At 34.0% G+C, this 14,228-nt stretch overlaps 1 protein-coding gene across 4 annotated transcripts in view; it reads right to left on the reverse strand.

Annotated features, from left to right (window-relative positions):
• The window catches only part of LOC114325539 (pantothenate kinase 3), a 187,916-nt gene that overhangs the window by 19,519 nt on the left and 154,169 nt on the right, over positions 1-14,228 (reverse strand). The gene's annotated exons all lie outside the window — the stretch shown is intronic.

The raw sequence follows: 14,228 nt of genomic DNA on the forward strand, positions 1-14,228 counted from the left end.
ATACATTTATTATCTGCTAGATTTACTTAGGTCTATTTTTCAGATGTAAAAATATCTAATAAACGCAATATTGATTAAATAAAAATAAAAAAAGTAGAGTTGGTATGGGATTCGAACCACGATTATCCACGTCCGAAGACCAAAGACCATTTCCCGTCACCAGCCGCTCCAACTGTCAACACATATTACTCGATAAAGTGGGATATTCACGTCGTCGATATTCCCCTTAAATTAAAAAGAGACTACCGACCAAATAGGCTCATTTATCTCTGTCGCAACCGTCACCCATTTTAAGATCGCAGGGCGCAATCTAGAGTATTATATATCTATGTTCAAGGCAATGTAGCGGGCGACAAGCGAGAAGCTGTCCACCGAAAAGCCATTCAAGTACTATCAGTTTTCGTCATGCATCTCACACGAACGCGTCGAATTGTCCTTCTTTTAGAAGAGGCATTCATAGAGGCAAAAGGAAGTGTGTACATCCCATTAATATATGTATAGGGTGAGGCAGATAACTGGCCTATTAGAAATATTTAGAAAACTACAGGCAACAGAATCATGAAAATTGGAATGAAGGGGTTTTGAAGGGTGATCTATTTAATGAAAATATTTTCATCAATTTGCCATTTCCGGTTAAACCGGAAGTTGCTTAAAATTTCGTTTTTTTTTTAATGGGACACCCTGTATATTTTTACATTTTTAGATTTTACTCGATGTCTTCTTTCTTAAAATATGCGGTTTTGTAATGTTATACAGGGTAGTTTAAAAGCTAATTACGTTTTTTTATTAATTTCGTAGCAACTTTCACACCCTGTAGAATTGTAGTAGTTGGATATCAAAAACTCTATTTATGTTAAAATGATTTTAATATAGTCTACTATTATTAAAAATTATTAGTACAGCTAAATGTTAAATTTTAGTATACAGGGTTGGTCGAAACTCGGAATGAGGATTTTCTGAATTTTCTTAAATGGTATTTTAGTATTGCAATGAAAAGACATTTTATGGTACTTTTTTATTTCTTAACCATTCCCTATATCTAAATGCTTTAATTTGTGCTTAATTGTTAATCGGGCCAAGAATGTTAACTACGTAGGTATTTTGATAGCTCAACCATTATTGGCAATTTTAAAGATCAGTCTAGATTAATATGTCTTTATTTCCGAAATATTATTTGTGATTGAATATTTTCACGGCCAACTTATAAAATTTCACGTATTTTTTGTTGAAATTAATGTTTGGCTTGAATCACCAATAACTCACAAATTAAAGCAGTTAAGTATAGGGAATGCTTAAGAAATAAAAAAGTAGCATAAAATATCATTTCATTACAATAATAAAATATAGGGTGTTGCATTTAATAATAACCGTCACTTCTAAGTGTTTAAATCGTAAAATTTATTGTAAAAATGGATAAAACACAATCAAAAGTAATGGTAATTTTCACAGAAAATGAAGTCCCGCCAGAGGAGTCCCACCACAAATTATTCGCAATCCTCTTTTAAAATTCTATGAGATTTTCGTATGTCCGATAAGCAAAATTTAACAGTAACTGAATCAGTTAGAAGAGGAGCCCAAATTTGAAGACAGATTAGCAAAAAGACTATTTTTGATTCTTTTGAAAAAGACTTTTTGTAAATTTTAAAATTAGTGTTGTTTTATAATCAAAATTTAACCCTCACGCACAAGTTGTACATACAACTTCAGTGAGGAACTGAGTTTATTTTATATGTACAATTTATTTGCTACAAATAAACTCCATTATTATTATTATTATTATTATTATTTAAGAAAACTCAGAAAATACTCTTTCCGAGTTTCGACCAACCCTGTATAGTACAATTCACCATTATCTATACTAACAATTTTTAACAATAGTAGACTATATTAAAAATCATTTGAACATAAATAGAGTTTTTGATGTCAAACTACTACAATTCTACAGGGTGTGAATGTTGCTAGGAGATTAAGAAAAAAAAACGTAATTATCTCTTAAACTACCCTGTATAGCATTACAAAACCTCATATTTTAAGAAAGAAGACATCCAGGAGAATCCAAAAATGTCAAAATATACAGGATGTTCCATTAAAAAAAAACGAAGTTATAAGCCACTTCCGGTATAACCGGAAGTAGCAAATCGATGAAAATATTTTCATTAAAGAGATCACTCTTCAAAACCCATTCATTCCAATTTTCATGATTCTGTTTCCTTTAGTTCTCGAGATATTTCTAATAGGACTTTTATCTGCTCACCCTGTATACATAGGAAAGCATACGGGGAATTTCATCACTTATACAAACAGTTACGAAAATACCCAGAGAGATTTTTCTAGTATCTCATAATGAGCATAAACACATTTGACCTACTCCTTCGTCCATAATTTGTCTGTCACACTTTTGTTTTTGAAATGTCTGCCATAAAATGGGTCTACTTTGCACTTCGGAAATTAAAATTTCTTTGGAACAAGACATCGTGCTTATTTTGAAGACAAAATGGAATTTAAGGTTGATCTGAACCCCCCCAAAAATAAACTACACATTCAAAAAATTTGAAAAAAATGGAGAAGGTATATGTGATCACTAGAAGTATTTTGACAAATTTTGAGCAAACTTCATGTTTTCGTTTTCGAAAAAACTCAAAAAAACTCCTTTTTTTCAAGTATAAAGCGGAAAAACTAAACATACAATTTTGTTAATTTTCTTACAGCATAAAGATATAATCCTAGGAAATACTTATGAATTTTTTTAAAATTTTTGAATGTACAGTTTTGCCACAGTAGGAAAAAATAATATGTTTCGGCTTATAATAAAGCTACCGGTAAGAAATTGGATAAAATTTCAATAACAACATATGTAAAACTGTAACAATGGAAAATATTTCCAATAAAATGTTGAATATTTTTTCCTAAACATATGAAAAATCTCGTTAAACAAGAATTATATCTTGAATTGCCGCTAAGAATTTGGGCCGCCATGACATGGTGCCATCTACACCATCGGTAATATTTATGTTCGATAGATAGCAGTGCCTTCTGCTTCAATCGCGTCACACAGAACTTTATCCTAACAGCGTTGCCGTATCAATTACTTTGTACAACAAAATGTTTTAATGTTAGTAGGTAATATAAGCCTACTACTATAACGTCTATTTATAACGCATCAACGTGACCTTCTGAAATTAATTTAACTACTTTTGTTGAAATATTTTCAGTCCCCTTGGCCGTATTAGATTTTGATATATTTAGGGCCGGTACTTTCTGTTTCGATTAAACCCTAGTTGGCAATTGGCATTTTAATGTTTTTAAGTACCATAAAGTTGTCTTTTTTTATTTGCATTTTTTCATGTATCTCTGAAGCTTTGTATTTGACTATATTTTGAATTGGAATTGGAGCATAGTCTTCATTTGTCAAATAGTGTTTCTAATAACTACCATCCATGGTATTTCTCTTTTTTCGCACTTTTATGTTTATTAAAGATTTTAATTGAAATTATTACTTTATCATTAAAATTTTCATTGTCCATTACTTTTTGCATTTGTGGTGAGCTAAATTTAAGGGAAAACAATTGGACGATATGTAAATAGATATGGAGTAAGAGCAGTAAATAACCACTTCTAAAATTAATTAAGGAGAGGTTAAAAACATTTTCACCTTCATATTAAAAATAAAAAAGTATCAATATACAAGGAATGATAGGTAACAATCAATTTTAAAAATCTTACATCTATATTGATTTCTTCTCTGTACAAAAACAACAGAAATAAATAAGACAAAAGAAAAAATGTGTTGTCACTTAATAATAGGTATGTTAAATAAACGTATTGATTAGTCTGATGGAAGTAGAACTTAAAACTGTTATATGGAGCTAATCTGGATCGGTATAAATTAAATGAGAAAGAAAAAGATCTAATAAACAGTTTCTTTAAGAGCAGGAAGAGAAAGATTATGGAATATTAGAAAATGAAAACGGCGCGGCAGAATAATCATCGATAAAGAAGTAAAAAAGAGGAAACGCGATAACGATATCTGGAACAATTGTTTTATCTGATAAGAAACGAAGAACAGCCAGAAATTGCTATCAAAATAAAAAATATAGTAAAGCAGTGTGGATTGTTTCTGTGTTTGAAAAAGGTTATGGGTTTTTACGAGCTTGTCCGAACGGGTCAGTAAGTGACAATAATATTGTGGAAGTTAAGTGACTGTATTCATCCCGAGAATATACATCTCTAGAGGCAGTCGAATCCATAAAAACATGTAGCTTGTTAAGTGAATGTCCCTAAAGAAAACAATAACTTCTTCTTTAGCCTGGTTGCATCCACTCCTGGACAAAGGCCTCCCATGAGTTCTCCACTCTTCTCTGTTCTGTGCTATTTGGTACCAGTTTCTCCCCACTTTTGCTTTGAAGTCATCTAGCCATCGTCTTTGTGGTCTTCCTCTGCTACGACTATGCTCGCGTGGTCTCCAATGTAAAATGTTTCTCGTCCACCTTTCGTTGTTTTGCCGTGGCACGTGTCCTGTCCTATCCAGCTCCATTTCATTTGCGCAATTCTTCCAATAACATATTCCACCTTCGTCCTGTTTCGTACGTCCCATTTCGAATATGTTCTCTCAGAGATACTCCTAAGATAGCTCGTTCGATGGCCCTCTGTGTTGTTCTTAATATATTGGCTGATAACCCTGTAAGTGTCACGGTCTCCACTCCATAAGTCATAACTGGTAGAATACACCTGTTGAGTACCCTTTTTTCTAGATTTATTGGTATCTTTTTGTTTTTCAACACATCACTGAGTCTTGCAACTGCTGCCCAAGTAATTCAGATTCTTATAGCTATCTCGTCCGTTTGATTCTGTTTGCCTAGTTTGATCGTGTGACTCTTCGACACTTTCGATCTCACTTCCAACTAAGTCGATTCTGATATTTTGATTTGTCATCACTTTTGTTTTATTTAAATTCATTTTTAAACCGCCTTTCTCAGATTCAGGTTTAAGCATCTTTAGTATGTAGATTGGTTCTTCTGTATTGTTGCTTATGAGCACTATGTCATCGGCAAATCTTAGATGACTTGCTTGCGTAAATCATTCCGTTTAATACGGTCCAGAGTTCTATGGAATCGAATGCCCCATTGTACAGCAAGAACAACAATACAAATGAAATATTAACGGTAGGCGGCCAGCAGTCTGAGAGAGTAAAAAATATATTTACTGGGAACGATAATCACAGAAAATAAGGATTATACTCCAGAAATAAGAGAGAGAATTGAAAAAGCACGTGCCAACTTCGTGAAAATAAAAAAGATTTTATGCAGCAAACATCTGATATTGGCCCTCAGAATAAGGCTAATTATATGTTATGTACACAGTGTGCTTTACTAAGGAGCTGAATCATGGACATTAAATCGAAATGCAATAAATCGACGAGCAACACAGAGAAGAACTAGTTTTGGTGTTGGTGAAATAGTTTTGAGTATTTTTTTTTCTGTTAACAATCATTTTTAATATCTTTATTATAACCTTTTTGGACCTTATTCTGCGGTATCTCATGAAACTGATTACGCAAAAAGATCTCATGGGGATATTTTTCCCAAGAAACACGATGTTTTCGCCTTGCTTAAACATATTTTGCCGAATTTAAAATCAAAATCCTATTCTTTTCTTCTATTCTTTTTCTATCATACATTGACTTTATTCTCTCAGGTATTTTTAGTTCTTAACACGTTGATGAACAGAACGTCTATAGACGACATTTTTAAAATAACGAGTTATGACAAAAAATCGGTAGATTTTTGTAGATTTTTTGACACATTACATCTACAGATGCATACGAAATATAATACGACATCCATGGTCGTCGTCCACATGTTTACAAAAAACATATTGTTTCCATAAAACAAATTTAGCAATTTCGCTATTACACTAGCGGACAAAAAATTTAGGTCACTAGATGAATTATTTGATGGCTTGGATTTCCTAAACCTGTTGTCCGATTTGAATGATTTTTTTTAGTATGTTATAGCTTTATTATTTAAGAATCTTAATGTGTTAATATTGTTGCTAGACAGGTAAATGTCATTTTATACCGGGTGTAACAATCATACTGTGTTTTTCCTTAAAGTTCGGAACACTCTGTGGAATATTATAGTATAGATAAAATATTAAGATTAGAACTCAATTGTAGCCTTAGGCTTTCTCAACATTTTCTTTTTTGTTTCATTTGCTTATGTTCGATAATAAAAAAGTTAGGTACTTTAACAACTAGCCATGTTCTTCATCAATACAGGGTGTTTCTAAATAAGGGCGACAAACTTTAAGGGGTAATTCTACATGAAAAATAATGACAATTTGCTTTATAAACATATGTCCACAAATGCTTAATTTCCGTGATACAGGATGTTGAATTTTTCTTACCAACTGACGGTTTATTTCTTGCTCTAAAACCGATTGAGATATGCAACTGAAATTTGGTAGGTTTAAGAGGTAGTTATTGCGCATTGTTTGACATACCATTAAGAAATTTATATTCACCATTGGCGTGCATGCGGGTATAAATATTTTAGATACATCCCGTATGCACGCCAATGGCGAATATAAAATTATTAATTGTATGCCAAACAATGCGCAATAACTACCTCTTAAAACCTACCAAATTTCAGTTGTATATCTCAATCGGTTTTAGAGCAACAAATAAACCGTCAGTTGGCAAGAAAAAATTCAACATCCCGTATCACGGAAATTAAGCATTTGTGGACAATGTTTATAAAGCAAACGGTCATTATTTTTTCATGTAGAATTACCCCTTAAAGTTTGTCGCCTTTATTTAGAAACACCCTGTATTGATGAAGACCATGGCTAGTTGTTAAAGTACCTAACTTTTTTATTATCCAACATAAGCAAATGAATAAAAAAAGAAAGTGTTAAGAAAGCCTAAGGCTACAATTGAGTTCTAATTTCAATATTTGAGGCGTCCAGAGCAACAGTGGCCTAACCCACATCCCACAATTTTACCAAAATGCTTTTAATACATTAAAGTTATGCATTACTTCAGTGTTTTCAGATGCAGAGTGGCTGAAGCAACCATTGCTTGAACTAGTCTGCATGTGAAAACACTTAAATAAAGAATAACTTTAATGTAATAATATCGTTTTGGTAAAATTGTGGGATGTGGGTTAGGCCACTGTTGCTCTGAGCGCGTCATTTTATCTATGCTATAATATTCCACAGAGTGTTCCGAACTTTAAGGAAAAACACAGTATGATTGTTACACCCGGTATAAAATGACATTTAGCTGTCTAGCAACAATATTAACACATTAAGATTCTTAAATAATAAAGCTATAACATACTAAAAAAATCATTCAAATCGGACAACAGGTTTAGGAAATCCGAGGCATCAAATAATTCATCTAGTAACCTAAATTTTTTGCGCGCCAGTGTATATTCTACTTTGTAAAATTCATATAGTGTCACAACACTTGCTTATACATTTGACGCACTGTCCGTCAACGTGTTAAAAAGTTTATGTATAAACAAAATTTGTGCTAATACATTTTTACAAGATTGCAAGCGGTCATAAAATTTTATTACCATTTTTCAGTGTGAGATAAGAGATGACTAACAACTGGAATATTTAGTTACCGAGAAACATAATATGCAATTAGTCTATGATGTGAGGCCGCTCTCGTCTGAAAAAAATTCTGATTTGGTTTCTTTGCGGACTCCTATTCAAAATGTCCCCTTTAAATAAATCAGAAGGGTGCCGGCGAAATTTTTGGGCAGACATTGTCTAAACAATGTTTCTAAACAAATTCACAAGATTGGTAATTGGTATTTAGTGTAACTCAACCTGAATCTTTCTGAATCTATTTCGATTATGACTGGTCGATGTTGGCTGCGGGGGGAAACTAGTACGGTTCGGAAGCTTGGGAGTAGTTGCAACTGCAACTGTGAGTTACTCGAAACCCAGCATAGATCGAGGTTGCGCCTTTGCGCCATCTCCTATAAAAGAAAGTAGTTTTATCTTTTAGACTATGAATAAGGTGAATATTGATTTCTTCGGCCAACTCCAGGAGTTTCCCCCATTTACATATGGTGACTGCTTAAGTCCTGTAAACTGTAGGTTGGTTGTTGGTTTTCCACAGTTTTGTCGTGCGATATGATTGGCGTATGTACAGTGGAACCCCGATAAGTCGGCCCCCGATAACCCGGAAGTCCGGCTAACCCGGACCGATTTTTATCAGACAAACATTACAACAATAAAAATGTATGTCCTTTATGCTGGATTTTCCAATTTCTTTTCAACATCTTAAAATATTTTCTTTTATCTTTCCTTATAAACATATTGTTCGAATACTATAATATCTTATATTTTTCAGGCTAATTTTATTTATCATAATAAACTTTCTTCGTAAAAATTTGTCGTTTTAGCGAATTCCTATGTGGTTCATTCGTTTCAATTTTCAATGTCAAACACATTATACAATGAGAGATAATGCGTATTTGTGTAATTTGATACATAATATACCTTAGTAAAAATAACTGGCATGGCAGACAACGTTCATTCTCGTGTTATCGAAACCAATAGGCATCTGTAGTATCCTTTATTTACTTGAAACTGTCTAGCATTGTTTAGAAAAGACTATTAAAAAATTATTTTTCAAACAATGGGCTTAGTCTTCACTCTTATTAAATAACATAAGTTCGTTCTCGTTGCGAGACGGTATTGTGTGTGTGTGTGTGTAGTAAAGTCTCATTGTTCGTTCCGCGTAAATATATTCAGATTTTGTTGTGTTTGCGTGATTTTTTGTCTACGTAATGGCAATAAAACTTAAAATGTTGTTTTTGTTTCAAAATGATAACAAAAGACAGTTTGGACAATCGGTGCAAAGCTAAGAAAGCTAAAAATGAGACTCTCGACGACGCTTTGTATGTGTGGAACGCGAACGTGGTTTACAAGTGTCTGTGTGCCAATTATAACGGAGTTTATCTGTAAGCATACCATATTTTAATAATTTTTACCATTTTCTCCGGCTAACCCGAATTTTCGATAACCCGGATCGGCCGCGGTCCCGATTAATCCGAGTTAACGGGGTTCCACTGTAATTGGTACATTGTAAATAATTAAGTAAATAAATAAATTGTTTAAAAAACTATGGTAATAATAATATACAAAATTTAAAGAGAAGTAGTCCTGGTTGTGTCGTAGCTCCCGCATGAAAAATGCTTCCCATTCAGTTTCTCTGGAATTCCTGCTCAAAAATGTCTCCTTTAAACATTATGAGAAGGGTGCCAGACGGCATTGGGCAGAAATTGTTTAAATAACTTTTTTCTACAACCGTGTTAAAAATGCAATTTTTAGCACTCCATACGAGCGTTAAAAATGCTACTTTAAGGCACTAGTGCTTTAAAAATTTTAAGGCACTGCAGTTAAAAGTGAATTGTCAAATTGTGAAACGTCAAAATATTTATATTTCATATTTCATTTATTAACATTAATATTAATAGTTCAACTTGCTCAATTTGAAAAAGGTAGTTTAAAAGGTTTTTTAAAATTTAATTTAAACTATATTATTGCATTTTTAACACGTTTGTAGAAAAAACTATTAAAATTTGTTAGAATATACTTACACAATAAAAGTAGATGTTATTCTATAGTTGTTATGTTATGATTTACGTATTGACAGTATAGACGGTTTTGATGTAATGTCAAGAAAAATATAAAAATGGAATGTCAGTCAAGTTCAAGTAAAAGTTTTTGTAGGTATAGTATTTTTACTACAAAAACGTTATTACGTAGGTCAAAATTTTTGACGTAAGAGAACTGTCAAAACATTAGAATGTGGCTTTTCATTATTGCCATGTTTTTATAAACATGACAATAATGAAAAGTCACATTCTAATGTTTTTGACAGTTCTCTTACGTCAAAAATTTCGACCTACGTAATAACGTTTTTGTAGTAAAAATACTATATTGTCATTGTGAGAATGAATAAATTATAATTGTTGATATATAAGACGTTTGTAGAAAAAATATTGTATGATATTATACGTGTTAAAAAGTACATTTTTAAGGCACTTATGTGAATTGCAGAATTCGCTTCGCTGATTCTGCAAACTTTCACATGCCTGCCTTAAACGTGTACTTTTAAACTTTTAACACTTATATCATAAATAACTATTAAATTTTATTTTTAACGCGCATACTTAACAAGTAAAAAACAACGATTTATTTTTTAAATAAGCCCCGGTTACCCAGCAAAATCTTAAAATTAAATGTTTAAGCTTCGGTTTTAGGCACTTATCAACTACAAAAATAATAATAATTATCAGTTGTCAAGCCTCTAACTCGAATATGCGTATGTTCGCATTTTTCAGATTTTAAATCGCTTATAACTCAAAAACTGTAAACTTGTCAGAAAAATGAAAACAAACTTTTTTATTTAGTATTACCCGAAAAACCTGAAAAAATATTTTCCCGTGCAAAATAGAAGATTGTTGAAATAGAACCTGCCGCATCGGCATTAAAATTGGATGGACGCATAATAACATCAACGAATTGAATGAATATAATATAGCTCATAGAGGAAGCTTTTATATGAAACAGATGGTCACGTTTATAAGGAGGCTTGTTGACGAGGGATGTTACGGCCGCAGAGCGGGCGGTGGTGAGATGACGGTGACTACGGACGTTGTCAGATCTATGCACCTCCATAGCACCTACTCAGTTGGAACGCAAAATTCTATGCTAAAACGTTACAGGGCCGTAAACTTCTACTCACTATATATTCTTTGATACATTTTAAAAAGAACGGTCTAAATTTAAGCTAGAACCGACTACTCTTCATAATTTTGAAAAAAAATGTTTAAACTTTAATTCAAGCACTTGGCTATTTCAGATATATTAATAAACATAAATCTAAGTTTTTAAACTTCGAATATGCGTATTATCGCATTTTTCAGATTTTAAATCGCCCATAACTCGAAATCTATCAACTTTTGAGAAAAATGACAACATACATTTCGTGTTAGAATGGCCCAAAAAACCTAAAAAAATATTTTCCGGAGCAAAAAGAGTGATCTTTTGAATTTCTTAAAAAAATTTTTTTAAACAATTTCTGGCCAAAAATTTCGCCCTGCGCACTTCATATTTCCTTAAAGAGAACATTTCTGAATAGGAATCCGCAGAGAAACCGAACCATAATTTTTTTTAGACGGGAGCGGCATCACAACATGGACTAAATGTTTCTTGCTAATATTACATTGTTATTAGGCCTTGATAAAATTACTGTCTAAACAATTTGGCAACAGGGCCAATTGAGCCAATGGGTGTAAGGACAGAAAAGTGTTCAGGTTTCTACATTATTACAGCGTCATCATGTAGAAATCTACAATTAAGTTGAAAATGTTACCACAGTAACATGCTACAGTACAGCCATCTCTAGGATCAGAAACAAATTAATTAAGGGTTCATATCAACCTTAAGTCGCTTTGAAATCAAACTGAATTGGAAACAGAGCGACACGCTTAGCCGCTGCGCGATTTTTCGCTAAGCGATTTTTGGCTAAGCGATTTTTGGCTAAGCGATTTTTTAGGTATGGCCAGTGTAATAATATTCATTAACCGATACACACCAATTACCCAGCGCTTGAGTGGCTCCACATCTACTGCGATGGCTCCTCGATGCCGGACTCGGGAAGAACAGGAGCAGGATATGTCTCAACGTTCTCCAAAGGCTCCATAGCTGTGGGTGCCTCTCTCACCAACTATGATGGCGAAATTGCTGCTATACACGAAGCCGCTAAAAGTCTCGAGAATCTCCAACACCCCCAAAAAGTTGCCTTCTTCATCGACTGGCAAGCCGCTATCCTCGCACTGTCGACAAATCGATATACCGACTGTGCCCAAACAATATCTTGCCGCGTCCAACTATCGAACTTGCTGGAGAAAGGGTGGCTGATTACTTTACAATGGATCCCTAGTCATGTCGGTTTTGAAGGGAATGAAGCGGCGGATGAACTTGCAAAAGAAGGCACTACTCTTCCACAGCCCCCTAGCTTCCAATCGTACACATCAGCAAATTCCACCATTAAAAGAGGAATCAAAGCGAAGATAAAAGACCAGCAAATACAAGCCGGTGCTGGAAAATCTTGGGCCCACCTAATAGAGTCACCAATCCCTCACAACTTGCCGAGACCCATCAGTGTAGCCGCGTTCAGAACAACTACGGGGCATGACTACCTGGCCTCCCATCTACATCGCATCGGCGTCCGTGAAAATGACAACTGTCCACTATGTAATCAGCCCCAGATGGATGCTGCTCACCTCCCAGAGTGCCCAGCCCTGATAACAGACCCACCCGAGGAGGATGAAGATCACCTACGAGAAACGGCTCGTCTATACTGGTCAGCGCGCCGCCAAATGGCTAACATGCCAAGGGTGGGCGTTGGCTAGTAAGTAAGTAAGTAAGTATAATATTCATTGAGTTTGAAATATTTTTTTGTAGTTCAGTCGTCCACTATTTATCTCTCAAGAAAAATCACTCACAAGCCTGGCCGTACCCTGGAAGCAATTCCAGGGCCATCTCCACCAAAACACTACAATGTAAATGCAGTGAAAAATCGAGTTAGCACCCAGGTCGCGTTAGACATATTTCATCGGCAATGAAAGGGTTTAGTGAATACATTCGAAAATTGCACGAAAAATTAAGAAGGAAGCGGGAAACAATTTTCTCATTTATATCATGATGACATCAGTAGAGTGACAAAGTGCAAGCAAAATTTGAGTTCTTTTTAGTTCTTTTTAACGTTTGCAAGTATTAGGTAATGAATTCACCGGCCAATTGCCAGATCCTGCATAAATAGTATTATCAGACAGTGGTATGATCTTTAGCCTGCCTTCTGCATGGTTTTCACCATGTCGAAATCTGTTGGGCTGTTGGTTAAAATTAGATTTACGGCAATTCGATACGGCTTTAGAGTTTTAGCGACTCGGTATACGACTAGGTAAAAAATTTTTGATTGTCGAATCTTCAATTGACATTTGAATGTTTCCGAAAAGTTTTATAATTCAAATAAGTCATTATAATAATACAAATCTACGTTTGAAAATATCGGAAGAACTAAAAAAAGTAATAAGCACTAAATAAAGATGTTTGTCGGTAATACACATATGTTCTGGTCTAAACACAAGTCTTTAGTTAGGCATTACTGCCATAAAAGACGAAATATCCAGGGATCGGATTTTACTACTTATGTCTAGAATATCTTACTTATCTATAAAAGAAGTTCTTTCCTGTTCGAAGAAGACTTTTCTAGTCGCGACAAGTGACAGTCCCTTTAAGTCGATAGATAAATCTATGACTAAATTCACGAGAAATTGTATATTGCCTTAAACTATATAGGCCTGGATCCCGCGTACCAAATAAAAGTTGATTAATAGCAAGCTGAAAATTTGTTAATAGCTTAACGGTGTCTAGTCGGACAAACTTTGATGTACAGGAACACTGGAACAGGGGAAGTTTTAATTGTAGAGCAGTTTAAACATTTGGAACGTCAGATTACGAAAACGTCCCATGTATTTTGTCGGACAGAATATCCAATTGATTACCCTTTCATTAAACTCTCATGCAAAAATCAGACTGCTATTACTAACCAACATGATCCCTGTCATTTGACATGTTCTTTGTGTTCCACTCATTAAAATGCCCAGTTGGTGATAAACACCAGTATGATTATTGCATGAGAGTTTAATGAAATGGTAATAAATCAATGGGAAGTTCTGTCCGACAAAATACATGGAACGTTTTCGTAGTCTGAGGTTCCAAATTTTTAACCTGTTCCACAATTAAAACTTCCCTGTTCCAGTGGTCCCATACATCAAAGTTTGTCCGACAAGACACCGTTAATCTATTAACAAATTTTCAGCTTGCTATCAATCAACTTTTTTTGGTACGCGGGATCCAGGTCTAATACCTACCCTTGAAACCGGTAAAAAAGGGATAAATTTAAGAACCAAGTGCAACTATAATACAGGCTACGTGTATAATACAAAAATCTACAGCGAAAAAGAAACGTAACCAACAGAAGGCACACTTGGTCAGCGAGTTGTACTAAAATTAGCTGGAACAATAACAAGCACAACTTTACCTAGTATTATGTTTCAGCCAGTTCTTTACATCTACTTTACTGCTAAATGCAATAAAATATCTTTGTGATGAAACATTCATGTCAAATAGAA

The sequence above is a fragment of the Diabrotica virgifera genome, chromosome 1 (genome assembly GCF_917563875.1).
Source record: "Diabrotica virgifera virgifera chromosome 1, PGI_DIABVI_V3a".
NCBI lineage: Eukaryota > Metazoa > Arthropoda > Insecta > Coleoptera > Chrysomelidae > Diabrotica > Diabrotica virgifera.